The following is a 16038-nucleotide window of genomic DNA, read 5'->3' on the forward strand; positions in this document are numbered from 1 at the left end:
CCTCTTTGATTTCTTCAGTGATCTCTTTGTTATTAAGTAGTGTATTGTTTAGCCTCCATGTGTTTGTGTTTCTTACAGATTTTTTTCCTGTAATTGATATCTAGTCTCAGAGCATTGTGCTCAGAAAAGATACTTGATATGATTTCAATTTTCTTAAATTTACCAATTCTTTAGATGTAAGGTTACATTGTTTATATGAGATGTTTCTTGTTTCTTAACGTAGGATTGTATTGCTATAAACTTCCCTCTTAGAACCGCTTTTGCTGCATCCCATAGGTTTTGGGTCGTCGTGTTTTCATTGTTATTTGTTTCTAGATATTTTTTGATTTCCTGTTTGATTTCTTCAGTGATCTCTTGGGTATTAAGTAGTGTGTTGTTTAGCCTCCATGTGATTTGTGACACAAGATATGATCTATCCTGGAGAATGTTCCATGAGCACTTGAGAAGAATGTGTATTCTGTGTTTTTTTGGATGGAATGTCCTATAGATGTCAATTAAGTCCGTCTTGTTTAATGTATCATTTAAAGCTGTGTTTCCTTATTTATTTTCATTTTGGATGATCAGTCCATTGGTGAAAGTGGGGTGTTAAAGTCCCCTACTATGATTGTTTTACTGTAGATTTCCCCTTTTATGGCTGTTAGTATTAGCCTTATGTATTGAGGTGCTCCTATGTTAGGTGTGTAAATATTTACAATTGTAATGTCTTCTTCTTGGATTGATCCCTTGATCATTATATAGTGTCCTTCTTTGTCTCTTGTAATCATCTTTGTTTTAAAGTCTATTCTGTCTGATATGAGAATTGCTACACCAGCTTTCTTTTGTTTTCTGTTTGCATGGAATATCTTTTTCCATCCCCTCATTTTCTGTCTCTATGTGTCCCTAGGTCTGAAGCTTCCATTTGTTTTTGTTTGGTTCAGTTTGTTCATTTATTTTGGGGTTTGGTTTTTTGTTTTTGTTTTGTTTGTTTGTTCTTTATATTCCACATATGTGAAATTATACAGTATTTGTCTTCATCTCATTTATTTTCCTTAGCATAATACCCTCAGTATTCATCCATGTTTTTGCAAATGGCAAGATTTCAACGTTTTTGTGACTGAGCAGTATTCCACTGGGTGTGAGTGTGTGTATGCACACCTATATATACATATATATACACATATACGTATATATGTATGTATGCCACATTTTCTTTATCCATTCATCCATTGATGGGCACTTAGATTGTTTTCATACCTTGGCTTTGGTACTGATAAATAATGCTGCAATGAACATAGGCATGCATATATCTTTTTGAATTAGTTTTTTTGTATTCTTTTGGATAAATACCCAGAAATGGGATAGCTGGGTCATATGGTAGCTCTACTCTTAATTTTTTGAGAAAGTTCCATACTGTTTTCCATGTGGCTGCACCAATTTACATTCCCACAATGTAGAAGGATTCCCTTTTCTCCACATCCTTGACAGCACTTGTTATTTTTTTCCTTTTCAATAACAGCCATTCTAACAGGCATGAGGTGATATCTTACTGTGGTTTCAATTTACATTTCCCTAATAACTGGTGATGTTGAACATCTTTTCATGTGCCTCTTGGCCATCTGCATGTCTTCTTTGGAAAAATGTCTATTCATCTCTTCTGTCCATGTTTTAATCCAGTTGTTTGGTTTTGTTGTTGTTGAGTTGTATGAGTTCTATATATATTTTGGATATTAGCCCCTTATGAGATGTGTGATTTGCAAATATCTTCTCCAATTCAGTAGGTTTTCTTTTTGTTTTGTTGAAGGTTTCCTTTGCTGTGCACAAACTTTTCATTTTGATGCAGTCCCATTTGTTTAATTTTGCTTTTATTTCCCTTCCCTGAGGAGACATATCTAGAAGATATTGCTAAGACCAATGTCAAAGAGCATACTCCCTATGTTTTCTTCTAGCAGTTTTATGGTTTCAGATCTTATATTCAAGTCTTTAATCCATTTTGAGTTGATTTTTGTGTATGGCGTGAGATAATGGTCTTTTTTTTTTTTTTTGCATGTATCTGTCCAGTTTTCCAAACACCATTTATTGAAGAGACTATCCTTTCTCCACTGTATGTTCTTTGCTCCTTTGTTGTAAATTCTTTTCCTTATACATGTGGGTTTATATCTCAGTTCTGTTCCATTGATCTATATATCTGTTTTTCTGCCAATGTCATGCTGTTTTAATTACTATGTTTTGTAATATAGTTTAAAAATCAGGGAGTGTGATACCTCCAGCTTTGTTGTTTTTTCTCAGAATTGTTTTGGCTCTTTGGGGTCTTTTGTGGTTCCATATAAATTTTAGAATTTTTTGTTCTATTTCCATGAAAAATGTCCTTGGGATTTTGGTAAGGATTGCATTGAATCTGTACATTACTTTAGGCAAAATGGACATTTTAACTATGTTAATTCTAATACCTGAGCATAGACTATCTTTCCATTTATTTGTCTTCTTCAATTTCTTTCAACAATGTCTTATAGTTTTCAGTGTACAGGTCTTTCATCTCCTTGGACAAATTTATTCCTAGGTTTTTAATTCTTTCTGTTGCTATTGTAAATGGCATTGTTTCCTTAATGTCTCCTTCTACAAGCTCACTGTTAGCATGTAGAAATGCAACAGATTTTTGTATGTTGATTTTGTGCCATGCAACATGACTGAATTCGTTTATTATTTCTAATAGTTTTTTTTTGGTGGAATGTTTAGGGTTTTCTATATATAAAATCATGTCATCCACAAATAGTGACAGTTTTACTTCTCCCTTTCCAACTTGGATGTCTTGTATTTCTTTTTCTTGCCTAACTGCTCTGGCTAGGACTTCCAATACTACGCTGAATAAGAGTAGCAAGAGTGTGCATCCTTGTTTTGTTCCTGGTTTTAGAGGACTAGCTTTCAGCTTTTCACCACTGAGTATGATGTTAGCTCTGGGTTTGTCATATATGGCCTTTATTATGTTAAGATACGTACCATGTAAACCCACTTTATTGAGAGTTTTTTTCATAAATGTGTGTTGAGTCTTGTCAAGTGTCTTTTCTGCATCTACTGAGATGATCATAGTGTTTTTATCTCTCATTTTATTAATGTGATGTATCACACTGATTTGCAGATGTTGAACCATTCTTGCATCCCTGGAATAAGTTCCACTTGATCATGGCGTATAATACTTTTAATGTGTTGTTGCTAATATTTTGTTGAGGATTTTTTTATCTATGTTCATAGGAAATATTGGCCTGTAATTTATTTTTTGTGTGTTGTCTTTATCTGGTTTTGGTATCAGGGTAGTGTTGGCCTTGTGAGTTAGAAAGTGTTCAGTCCTCTTCCATTTTTTGGAAGAGTTTGAGAAGGATAGTTATTAAATCTTCTTTGAAAGTTTGGTAGAATTTGCTTGTAAAACTATCTGGTCCTAGACTTCTGTTTTGGGGGGAATTTTTGGATTATAGTTTCAATCTCTGTCCTAGTAATCAGTCTATTTAGATTTTCTGTTCTTTGATGACTTAGTCTTGGAAGGTTGTATGGTTCTAAGAATTTGTCCATTTCCTCTAGGTTGTCCAATTCTTTGGCATATTGCCATTCGTAATACTTTCTTATAATCCTTTGTATTTCTGTGGTATCCATTGTTATCTCTCTTCTTTCATTTCTGATTTTATTTATCAGAGTCTTCTCTCTTTTTTCTTAGTGAATGTGTCTAGCTAAAAGTTTGTCAATTTTGATTATCTTTTCAAAGAACCAGCTATGATTTTATTGATCTTTTCTATTGTCTGTTTCATCTATTTCCACTCTAATCTCCTTTCTACTTCTTTACTGACTTTGGGCTTCCTTTGTTTTTCTTTTTCTAGTTCCTTTAGGTGTAAGGGTAAATTGTTTATTTGAGATTTTTTTGTTTCTTGAGGTAGGCCTGTATTGCTATAAACTCGCCTCTTAGTACTGCTTTTCCTGCATCCCATAGATTTTGATATGTTAAATTTTCATTTTCATTTGTCTTCAGGTAATGTTTATTTCTCCTTTGATTTCTTCATTGACCCAATAGTTGTTCAGAAGAATGTTGTTTGGTTGCCACATATTTGTGATTTTTTCCCACATTTCTACTTGTAGTTGATTTCTAGCTTCATACCATTGTGATCAGAAAAGATGACTGATATGATTTCAGTCTTCTGAAATTTACTGAGACTTGTTTTTTATCCCAACATATGGTCTGACTTTGAGAAGGTTTCATGTGCATTTGAGAAAAATGTGTATTCTGCTGCATTTGGATAGAATGTTCTGTACAAATCTATCAACTCCATCTGATCTAAAGTTTTATTTAAAGCTACTCTTCCCTTGTTGACTTTCTATTTGGCTGATCCATCCACTGATGTAGTGGGGTGTTAAAGTCCCCTACTATTTTGTGTGTGTGTGTGTGTTGCTGTCAATTTGTCCCTTTGTGTCTGTTAATAATTGTTTTATATATTTTGGTGCTCCTATGTTAGGTGCATATATATTAATATTTGTTATGTCTTCTTGATGAATTGGCCCCTTTATCATTATATCCTGTCCATCTTTGTCTCTTGTTATCTTTTATGGCTTGAAGTCTACTTTGTCTGATATGAGTGTGGCTACACCAGCTTTCTTTTGGCTGCCATTTGCTTGGAGTATCATCTTCCATCTCTTCACTTTGAGTCTATGTTTGTCTTTAGAGCTGAGGTGTGTCTGCTGGAGGAAGTATATACTTGGGTCTTGTTTTTTAATGCAGCCAGCCATTCTGTGTCTTTTGACTGGTAAATTCAATCCAGTCATTGAGGTGATTATTGATAGACGAGGACTTAGTACTGCAGTTTTATCATTTCTTTTCTGGTTGCACTATAGCTCCATTGCTTCTCTTTCCTTGTTTTTATGTCTGCCATTTTGGGTTGGTGGTTTTCTAAAATGTCTTCCTCCGTTTCCTCTTTTTTTATGTTTTGTGTCTCTGTTCTAGATTTAGGTTTATGGTAACCATGAGCTTTGTATAAAACTTCTCATATATAAAACAGTCCTTTTCTGCTAATAGCATCTTATCTTCATTTATCTATGTAGGTACTGCTCTTTTCATCTTCCCCTTTTGTGTTTTAGTTATCTCAAATTGTCCTTTTTTATATTGTGAGTTTGTTACCAAACTGAAGTAGCTATAGTTATTTTTTTCTGCTTTTTTTCCCCTTTAGCCTTTATGTTATAATAAAGTGTTTTTAAAAAACCCATTCTAATAACGAGTTGCAATTTTCTGATTCTGCATGTCTATTTATCACCTTACTCAAAGTTTTGCATATCTTGCCTTTTTGTTTCTGCTAGAAGAGCTCCTTTCAACATTTCTTGTAAGACAGGTATAGTGTTGATGAACTCCCTCAGCTTTGTTTGTCTGGGAAAGTCTTTATTTCTCCTTCATATCAGAATGATAACTCTGCTGGGTAGAGTATTCTTGGCTGACAGTTTGTAATCTTTCAGTGTTTTGAGAATGTCATTCCATTCTCTCCTGGCCTATAGCGTTTCTGCTGAGAAATCTGATAGCCTACTGGGGGTTCCTTTGTAGGTTAACCTTCTTTTTGTCCTGGCTGCCTTTAAAATTCTTTCTTTCTCACTGACCTTTGATAGTTTTAATATACTGTGTTTTGGAGGTCTTTTGTGTTGAGGTAGTTAAGTGTTTTCTTAGCTTCATGAACTTGTATATCCAGTTCCTTCCCCAGATTTGGGAAGTTCTCAGCTATTATTTCTTTTTTTTTTTTTTTTTTTTTTTGTGGTATGCGGGCCTCCCTCTGCTGTGGCCTCTCCCGTTGCAGAGCACAGGCTCCGGACGTGCAGTCTCAGCGGCCATGGCTCACGGGCCCAGCCGCTTCGCGGCATGTGGGATCCTCCCAGACCGGGGCGCGAACCCGGCTCCCCTGCATCGGCAGGCAGACGCGCAACCACTGCGCCACCAGGGAAGCCCTATTATTTCTTTAAATAAACTCTCTGCTCTCTTTTCACTCTCTTCTCCTTCTGGAATACCTGTTACCTTAATCTTCCCCTTCCCAAAAGAGTCAGATAACTCTCATAGAATTCTCTCATCTTTTTATATCTTATTTCTTCCCTCTTCTACTAGTATCATTTCTATCTATCTATCTTCAAGCTCACTAATTCTCTCTTCCATCTTGTCTGATCTGTTTCCTATGCTTTCTAATGTATTCTTCATCATGTTTATTGCCTTCTACAGCTCCAGAATTTCTGTTTTGTCCTTTTTAGAGTTTCAGTCTCTTTGGTGAGGTATTCCTTCTGTTCATTAATTTTATTTCTGAGTTCATTTTACTGCCTTTCTGAGTTTTCTTGTAGCTTGTTGAGTTTTTTCATGACAGCTATTTTAAATTCTCTATCAGTTAGATTGAAATATTCTGTGGTTTTAAGTTTGGTTTCTAAAGAATTGTCATTTTCTCTTTGTTGTACAGTGTTACTATGGTTCTTCATGGTGCTTGATAAGCCAGCACATGTGAAGTAGGGGACACCTTTCTACTCCATTCTAACTATTCAACAGGTCAGAAATTAGAGGCCTTTCTTTTGTGGTCCAGTAGGTGGCGACATATCACAAGTTTTTCGTTTCTCTTACCTGCACTGCCTTCGGATATATTTGAAAGTCAGCATTCTCCACCCTTCACTGCATCTGTCAGAGGTGTCACCCCTTACCCTCATTATTGCTTCTTGCGCCTCCAGGGTCATTGGTGCCTTGCAGCTGTCGGTGTCAATGGTGCTGCTGCCTGGAGCACTGGGATGGTGGGCTCTTCCACCATGTGCAGCATCCCCTGAGTTGCATCGGGACCGGGCCAGCCAGGAGCACGCAGGCACCTCTGCCATGTCCAGGGTTGTAAGATTTGTGGGCTCCACTGCTACAGGTGGGGTGAGCAGGGAGCCAGAGTTGTGGGTACCTCCATGGCTGGAGGGACGGGGGTGGTCCCAGGCCCTACTGCTGCTGCTGCCTGGTTACCTGTGGCCGTGGGCAGTGCTGTGGCCAGGCGGCTGGTGTTGTGTGCATTCCCTCCTCTGCTGGCCAGGTTTTCTGGGGCCATGGGCTCAGCTGCCGCAGCTGGAGAACCAGAATTGCGGGCACTGCCTCTGCTATTGCTCCTGTACCACCTCTTCTCTGTGTTCCAGTCCATCCTCCTTTAGATGCACAGAATTGTGCAATCATCTGGCACCCTGGTGTGCTGGGTAGAGGCACCTTTGTTGAGCTGTGGATGTTCTACTGGTTGCAGATTAAAGGGGAGACACAGAGAGAGTAGCTCACTGCGCCATGATGCTATCACCCCCCCCCAGCTTTACAGTGCTTGCTGTTATAAGCAATGTCATGAGAAATATTCTCATGCATAAAGCTCTTTGTATTTACCTGCTTACTTTCTTAGAATGCATTAACAGAGGTAAAATTGTACTGCTGCTTATTAAAGACTATTCTAAATTTTTATTGTATTTAATGACTATATCTATAACATTGCGTTAGTATATCTACATAAAGCTTATTTACTTGCTTATTTGATAAATCATTCAGAATTTTTTGGAGAGGCCACTTATCAGCTATTTTGGGAGTAACTGAAATACTCCTTTCAAAAGTATTTTGTAAATTAATTATTAGTATAATAATGCTCAATAGTAATTATTAATATTGCTTATTTTATATTATAGCCTATCTATTTGTGTTATTTTATTAGTAAACAATAATAATAAAATTATACAACTACCATATGTTAATTTCACATTCCAGTGAACATGGTACTATAAGGAGAGGCATAATGTATATGAATAAGCAGCATGTAATTCTGGAATTATAGGGTGAGAAGTGGTGACAGGCACACATCTTATTTTGCCCAAAACAGGCTGGTGTTTATGCCTATTCTGGAGTCTCTGCTATTATGCTCCCTTTCATTCTCAGAATTGTACTGTTAAACAACAAATCATATGGCCATCCTACTTGTGAGTAAATTAACCATGTCCCACACCTTCGAAAACGTGTCCTTAATCTATCCATCAATACTGTCATTTCTTTGTCTTCAGAAGAGCTAAGATAGAACACATTGTAATTTATCTTTGTTAATTAATTCAGTTTGCTGTGATACAGCTCAAGTACAATCAATTACTCCTTTATGCCTTACACAGATCTGTCCGTTTAAGGCTGCTTTTCATATCATTCTTTCTTGCTTTAGAGGCTCGTCACCATCTTCTACCTCTACATTTGATCCAGGCAGAAGGATGGCAGTGCATGCCCTTCCCTCCCAGATTGCACTGGAGAGCAAAGAAGGTGCATAAACATTCTTCAGAGAACTTGAGCCATTATCAGGATAGTTCTCAGATTAGTGATGCTTATGCATTCTAATGACTCATATTTTCTCATTTGTCATACAGAAAAATAAAAATGATTTTTTTAAAGAATTCTATATAAAAGCAATTTATCTTTTCACATTTTCTATGATCATTCCCCAAGTAAAGTCAGATAAGGTAAATTTGTTCTACTCTGCTGCAGACAAATGAAAGGAAGACCATCTTCGTAACCTTTATTCGTTAACCTTGGACTAAATAAAATCTCCAACCATTTCTTCATCACCAATACAAGCTGCTATTAGCCTGCAAGAAGTGTCACTTAATGTTTTTAACATGTTTAAAAGCAAAGTAATGTCTTTTTGAAATGCTTGGTAGGAAATTCCGCAAGAACAACGTTCTCTAATAATTAACCACACTGGTAAGTTAAAGGCCTTTGGCTTTTCCTCAGGATACCTCACCACCCAACATCATCCAAGTCAATTAACAGACATAATGCTCACTTCCTTGCCGGTCTTACTGCCTAATTAGAAGCGCATGTGTTGGTTTGCATCAAAGCCATTTCACCTCGACTCACTCACCAGTTATTCTGTTAGCAATTCCTGTAGGCTGGCTCTTGATTTCCATTCCTTTCCTTTTCATGCCAGATAACTTCACAGAGGGAGTGAGGCGGTGAAGCATGGTCTCATTTCATTGTAATTATGGAATGTCCCAGTTAGAGCCAAAGAGAGTGGAAATTTCATACTAATTCCAGTACATCTCCGGTGTTAGAAATTGATCGCTGAGTGACTAAATTACAAGTGCCGGGGAAGCCATCAGTGGGATCTTCTGCCTCCCAGCAGCCTTGACATCCCTACAGATTTCCTTTCCCCGGCAGCCATTTTCAATGGCCTTTCTAACCACAGTCACCAACAGTGGGGAACCCTCAATAACATCTTATGCTTTTAGAAAATTTTTAACATGAGTTGAAAACATAAATATTTGGATTTTCTCAGGATAAAGCCTTTTAAGTGTTTGGGTTCTATATTTGAGCTGGGGTCTCTTTGAAAACATATCCCAATGCTAGTTGTAAATTGTGACCTCACAAAGAAGACCTTAGAGGGGAAAATTACTAAATACAGCTAAATTCTTTAAATTATGAATTTCCAAAGATGTGTCAGAAGCAGCAACTTTTCTTTAGAATCTTATTTTTTAATATAAAATATGAAACTCCTAGTAACGAAGTTCTTAGTTATTTCGGACCCTTTTGGCACTTTGATAAAAACTTTAGACATTATCTTTGAACAATATTTTCTAAAGGCATAGGATTAAACACATAAAATTCAAAAGAAATCCAGTTATCAAAATAATAAAATTAAGTTTGTGATTTGGCATTTGTGCTTCTTTACCGATGCATTAAAATGACACTTCAATACATTTAAGTATAGGAAAGTTAAAATTAAATCTTACTGCTTAGGCCTTTCTCACCTTCTGAGATGGCCCACACTGTCTGTGGAATGTGTTTCTCTCTAAATAAATCCACTTCTTACCTATCACTTTGTCTCTCACTGAATTCTTTCTGCAATGAGACATCAAGAAGCTGAGCTTCATTAAGTCCTGAAACCAGGTTATACATCCAAGAAAGAGCCATCCATTGAGTTTTTTCCCCTCATTCATCTCCCTTCATCCAAACTGAGAAAAGGAGACAGCCACCTGGCAAAGGTCTAGTCCAAGGTGCCTTTGAAATGCTCTGCTGAAGCTCTTCTGGTTCCCCAGCATTCCTGTTAGAAGATAAGCCGTCTCCTGCTAGAGAGGCGTTTGGAAGAAAGAAAGTAGAAAAGAGGTTTGAGACTGGATTCCTACTTCTCCACGAGTCACAAAATGGAATCCCCAACCGTGGAGTCTGGAACTTTCATTTAATGAGAAGACCGAGGCCATAGGATGGCAATCCTTGTGACGCCCTTCTAAGATATCGGCGTAGGGCGCCACCAACCCAGGACGATGCAAGACCACGAGCTGTTCCAGTACTTTCGGATGCCAGAGATGGTTGACTTCCGGCAGTACGTGTGCACCCTTCCAACCAACACACTCATGGGCTTCGGTGCGTTCGTGGCGCTCACCACCGTCTGGTACGCCACGCAGCTGCAGGCCCTGAAGCCACCATGCGACCTGGCCATGCAGTCAGTGGAGGTGGCAGGCAGTGACGGTGCCTGGAGATCCATGCTCCTAGACAGTGACAAGCCCTTGGCGTATTTCTACGATGACATCAGAATGTTATATGAAGGTTTCCAGAGGGGCATGCAGGTGTCAAATAACGGCCCTTGTTTAGGCTCTCGAAACCAGACCAACCCTATGAATGGCTTTCATACAAACAGGTTGCAGAAATGTCACAGTGTGTGGGCTCGGCGCTGCTCCACAAGGGCTTCAAGGTAGCCGCAGATCAGTTCATCAGCCTCTTTTCTCAGAACAGACCTGAGTGGGTGATCATTGAACAGGGATACTTTACTTATTCGATGGTGATCGTTCCCCTCTACGATACCCTCGGAACTGAAGCAATCACCTTCATCATCAACAAAGCTGAACTCTTTCTGGTTTTTGTGGGCAAGCCAGAGAAGGCCAACCTCTTATTAGAAGCTGTAGAAAATAAATTAACAGCATGCCTTAAGACTATTGTTCTCATGGACTCCTACGGCAGTGATGGGTCGGAACAAGGCAAGAAGTGCGGGGTGGAGATCATCAGCATGAAGGCGATGGAGGACCTGGGAAGAGCCCACAGACGGAAGCCCAAGCCCCCAGCACCTGAAGATGTTGCAATAATTTGCTTCACAAGTGGAACTACAGGCAACGCCAAAGGAGCACTGATCACCCATCGAAATGCAGTCAGCGATTGTTCAGCGTTTGTGAAAATGACAGCGTACATTCATTACTTCCTCAGATGATACTTTGATCTCTTTCTTGCTTCTCACCCACGTGTTTGAAAAAGTTGTAGAGTGTGTGATGCTGTGTCACGGAGCTCAAATAGGATTTTTCCAAGGAGATATCAGGTTGCTTATGAATGATCTCAAGGCATTTCAACCCACCATCTTCCCTGTGGTCACCAGACTGCTGAACTGGATGCTTGACTGACTTTTTCCTCAGGCAAACACCATGCTGAAGCGATGGCTGTTGGACTTTGCCTCCAAGAGGAAAGAAGCCAAGCTTCGCAGTGGCATCATTAGAAACAACCGCCTGTGGGATAAGTTGACCATCCATAAAATAGAGTCAAGCCTGGGAGGAAAAGTGAGGCTGATGATCACAGGAGCAGTGCCCGTGTCCGCCACCGTGCTGACCTTCCCGAGAGCCTCTCTGGGCTGCCAGTTCTACGAAGGCTATGGACAGACTGAGTGCACTGCCAAGTGCTGCCTGACTGTGCCTAGCGACTGGACCACAGGCCATGTTGGTGCCCCAATGCCTTGCGACATTGTAAAGCTTGTCGACGTGGAAGAAGTGAATTACATGGCTGCCAAGGGCGAGGGCAAGGTGTGTGTGCAAGGGGCTAATGTATTTCAAGACTACTTAAAGGACCCAGCAAACACAGCAGAAGCTCTGGATAAAGATGGCTGGTTGCACACAGGGGACATTGGAAAGTGGTTATCAAATGGCACCTTGAAGATCATCGACAGGAAAAAGCACATCTTTAAACTGGCTCAAGGAGGGTACATAGCTCTGGAGAAGATCGAAAACATCTACCAGTGAAGTGAACCTTTCGCTCAGGTGTTCGTCCACGGAGAGAACTTGCAGGCATTTCTCATAGTAATTGTGGTACCAGACGTTGAGATGCTAGGTCCCTGGGCCCGGAAGAGAGGCTTTGAAGGCTCCTGTGAAGAACTGTGCAGAAACAAGGATGTCAAAGAAGCTATTGTAGAAGACATGGTGAGACTTGGGAAGGATTCTGGCCTAAAACCATTTGAACAGGTCCTTTGACCTGTCTCCACCCTGAATTATTCTCTGTCAACAACGGCCTTCTGACCCCAACAATGAAGGCTAAAAGGCCAGAGCTTTGGAATTATTTCAGGTCACAGATCCTTGAACTTTGTTCCACCATCAAAGTCTAATGCGAGGGAGGAAGCTGGGAAGAGGCCGCAACACCCCTCCGCGGTCTTCCGCCCGTGGCCTCAGTGGGTACTTTTGACAACAGCGAGTAGGGAAGGAGCGACTTTGTCTGCCTCGTGCATTCAGATTCTCGTCATAGGAAGCTTAGAGGGAATGGAACACTGCCTTATGGTCACCTCGCATTGCAGACCATGTTCACCGTGATGCACAGTTTCCAAAATGAGCCTTAAAAAAATTGTAAAGGGGAAACTATAAATGTGCTAAGTTATGTACGACTTCCTCAGTTTAAAAGGAGGGTGAAAACTTGTCTCTCTGTTTTGCTAACCAAGTGGTTAGGACTTTGCTATTTCTGAGATGTCTGCTACTTACTGCAAATTCTGCAGGTGTCTGCTGCTCTGAAAAGTACCATGCACCAGAGGGAACCGTCCCTTATAAACAAGAACTGCCCCAGCTGCAGGAGGTCACGAGTGGACCAGAGGTGGTTTTTTTTTTTTTTGATCCCTTCCACCTTCCCTTCCCCATCTCACACCGCCCTTCTGATTAACCCCTGTCATTCCTGTCGGAGCAGAAGGTTCTCAGTGAAGCAGAGGACGGACCTAGCTCAGAACAACGCAGGTAAAGATGGATGGCCGCTCAGCACTGCAGGTGGATTCTGGCGCCCACAGAGCAGTATATTCTCTGACCCTCTTCTCCAGACCCGATTCCCTCCCTCCATCCCTTCCCAGGGGTTATTTAAAAATCTGTCTTAGACTCTGCAGTGAAGACAAGCATTTCAACAAGGAAACAATTACCTGGATCAACATGTTCAACTGTGACACCTGAATAACTGTACACTTTACCTTCACTGAACCCGTCGCTCTGTCTGTGATGGTTTTGGGGTTTTTTTTTAACATCCTTATTGGAGTATAATTGCTTTACTGTGTTGTGCTAGTTTCTGCTGTATAACAAAGTGAATCAGTTATACGTATACATATATCCCCATATCCCCTCCCTCCTGCGTCTCCCTCCCACCCTCTCCATCCCATCCCTCTAGGTGGTCGCAAAGTACGGAGCTGATCTCCCTGTGCTATGCAGCTGCTTCCCACTAGCTGTCTATTTTACATTTGGTAGTGTATATATGTCCATGCTACTCGCCCACCTCGTCCGAGCCCACCCTTCCCCCTCCCCATGTCCCCAAGACCACTCTCCACGTCTGTGACTTTATTCCTGTCCTGCCACTAGGTTCATCAGAACCTTTTTTTTTTTTTAGATTCCATATATATGTGTTAGCGTACATATGTATGCTAAGTAAGTCACTTTCTGACTTACTTCACTCTGTATGACAGACTCTAGGTCCATTCATCTCACTACAAATAACACAATTTCATTTCTTTTTATGGCTGAGTAATATTCCATTGTATATATGTGCCACATCTTCTTTATCCATTCATCTGTCGATGGACACTTAGGTTGCTTCCATGTCCTGGCTATTGTAAATAGTGCTGCAATGAAATTGTGATACATGATTCTTTTTGAATTATGGTTTTCTCAGGGTATATGCCCAGTAGTGGGATTGCTGGATCATATGGTAGTTCTATGTTTAGGCTTTTAAGGAATGTCCATACTGTTCTCCACAGTGGCTGTATCAATTTACATTCCCACCAACAGTGCAAGAGGGTTCCCTTTTCTCCACACCCTCTCCAGCATTTGCTGTTTGTATATTTTTTGATGATGGCCATTCTGACTGGTTTGAGGAGATACCTCATTCTAGCTTTGATCTGCAGTTCTTTAATGATTAGTGATGTTGAGCAACCTTTCATGTGTTTGTTGGCAATCTGTATATCTTCTTTGGAGAAATGTCTGTTTAGGTCTTCTGCCCATTTTTGGATTGAGGTGTTTGTTTTCTGATATTGAGCTGCATGAGCTGCTTGTAAATTTTGGAGATTAATTCTTTGTCAGTTGCTTTGTTTGAAAATATTTTCTCCTATTCTAAGGGTTGTCTTTCATCTTTTTTATGGTTTCCTTTGCTGTGCAAAAGCTTTTAAGTTTCATTAGGTCCCATTTGTTTCTTTTTGTTTTTATTTCCATTTCTCTAGGAGGTGGGTCAAAAAGGATCTTGCGGTGATTTATGTCATAGAGTGTTCAGCCTGTGTTTTCCTCTAACAGTTTTATAGTGTCTGGCCTTAAATTTAGGTCTTTAATCCATTTTGAGTTAATTTTTGTGTATGGTGTTAGGAATTGTTCAAATTTCATTCTTTTACATGTAGCTGTCCAGTTTACCCAGCACCACTTATTGAAGAGGCTGTCTTTTCTCCATTGTATATTCTTGCCTCCTTTATCAAAGATAACATGACCATATGTGTGTGGGTTTATCTCTGGGCTTTCTATCCTATGCCATTAATCTATATATCTGTTTCTGTGCCAGTACCATACTGTCTTGATTACTGTAGCTTTGTAGTAGTCTGAAGTCCAGGAGCCTGATTCCTCCAGCTCGGGTTTTCTTTCTCAAGATTGCTTTGGCTATTCACGCTCTTTTGTGTTTCCATACAAATTGTGAAATTTTTTGTTCTAGTTCTGTGAAAAATGCCACTGGTAGTTTGCTAGGGATTGCATTGATTCTGTAGATTGCTTTGGGTAGTAGAGTCATTTTCACAATATTGATTCTTCTAATCCAAAAACATGGTATATCTCTGCATACAAGTCTTTTGTCTCCTTAGGTAGGTTTATTCCTAGGTATTTTATTCTTTTTGTTGCAATGGTAAATGGGAGTGTTTTCTTAATTTCACTCTCAGATTTTTCATCATTAGTGTATAGGAATGCAAGAGATTTCTGTGCATTAATTTTGTATCCTACTACTCTACCAAATTCATTCATTAACTCTAGTAGTTTTCTGATAGCTTCTTTAGCATTCTGTATGTATAGTACCATGTCATCTGCAAATAGTGACAGTTTACTTCTTCTTTTCCGATTTGGATTCCTTTTATTTCTTTTTCTTCTCTGATTGCTGTGGCTAAAACTTCCAAAACTATGCTGAATAATAGTGGTGAGAGTGGGCAACCTTGTCTTGTTCCTGATCTTAGAGGAAATGGTTTCACTTTTCCACCACTGAGAATGATGTTGGCTGTAGGTTTGTCATTTATGGCCTTTATTATGTTGAGGTAGGTTCCCTTTATGCCTACTTTCTGGAGAGTTTTTATCATAAATGCATGTTGAATTTTGTCAAAAGCTTTTTCTGCATCTACTGAGATTATCATATGGTTTTTATGCTTCAATTTGTTAATATGGTGTATCACACTGATTGATTTACATATATTGAAGAATCCTTGCATTCCTGGGATAAGCCCCACTTGATCGTGGTGTATGATCCTTTTAATGTGCTGTTGGATTCTGTTTGCTAGTATTTGTTTCCTTATTTATTTTCATTTTGGATGATCTGTCCACTGGTGAAAGTGGGGTGTTAAAGTCCCCCATTATGATTATGTACTGTCGATTTCCCCTTTTATGGCTGTTAGCATTTGCGTTATGTATTAAGGTGCTCCTATGTTGGGTGCATAAATATTTACAATTGTTATATCTTCTTCTTGGATTGATCCCTTGATTATTATGTAGCGTCCTTCTTTGTCTCTTGTAATAGTCTTTATTTTAAAGTCTATTTTGTCTGATATGAGAATTGCTACTCCAGCTTTCTTTTGATTTCCA

The 16038-nt window shown here is 39.4% G+C and overlaps 1 protein-coding gene and 1 pseudogene across 7 annotated transcripts in view; both read left to right on the forward strand.

The window, feature by feature from the left end:
- The window catches only part of PRKN (parkin RBR E3 ubiquitin protein ligase), a 1334302-nt gene that overhangs the window by 1241601 nt on the left and 76663 nt on the right, over positions 1 to 16038 (forward strand). The window lies entirely within an intron of this gene.
- Positions 10270 to 12362, forward strand: LOC102981666 (long-chain-fatty-acid--CoA ligase 1-like; annotated as a pseudogene).

This window comes from Physeter macrocephalus, chromosome 10 (genome assembly GCF_002837175.3).
Source record: "Physeter macrocephalus isolate SW-GA chromosome 10, ASM283717v5, whole genome shotgun sequence".
NCBI lineage: Eukaryota > Metazoa > Chordata > Mammalia > Artiodactyla > Physeteridae > Physeter > Physeter macrocephalus.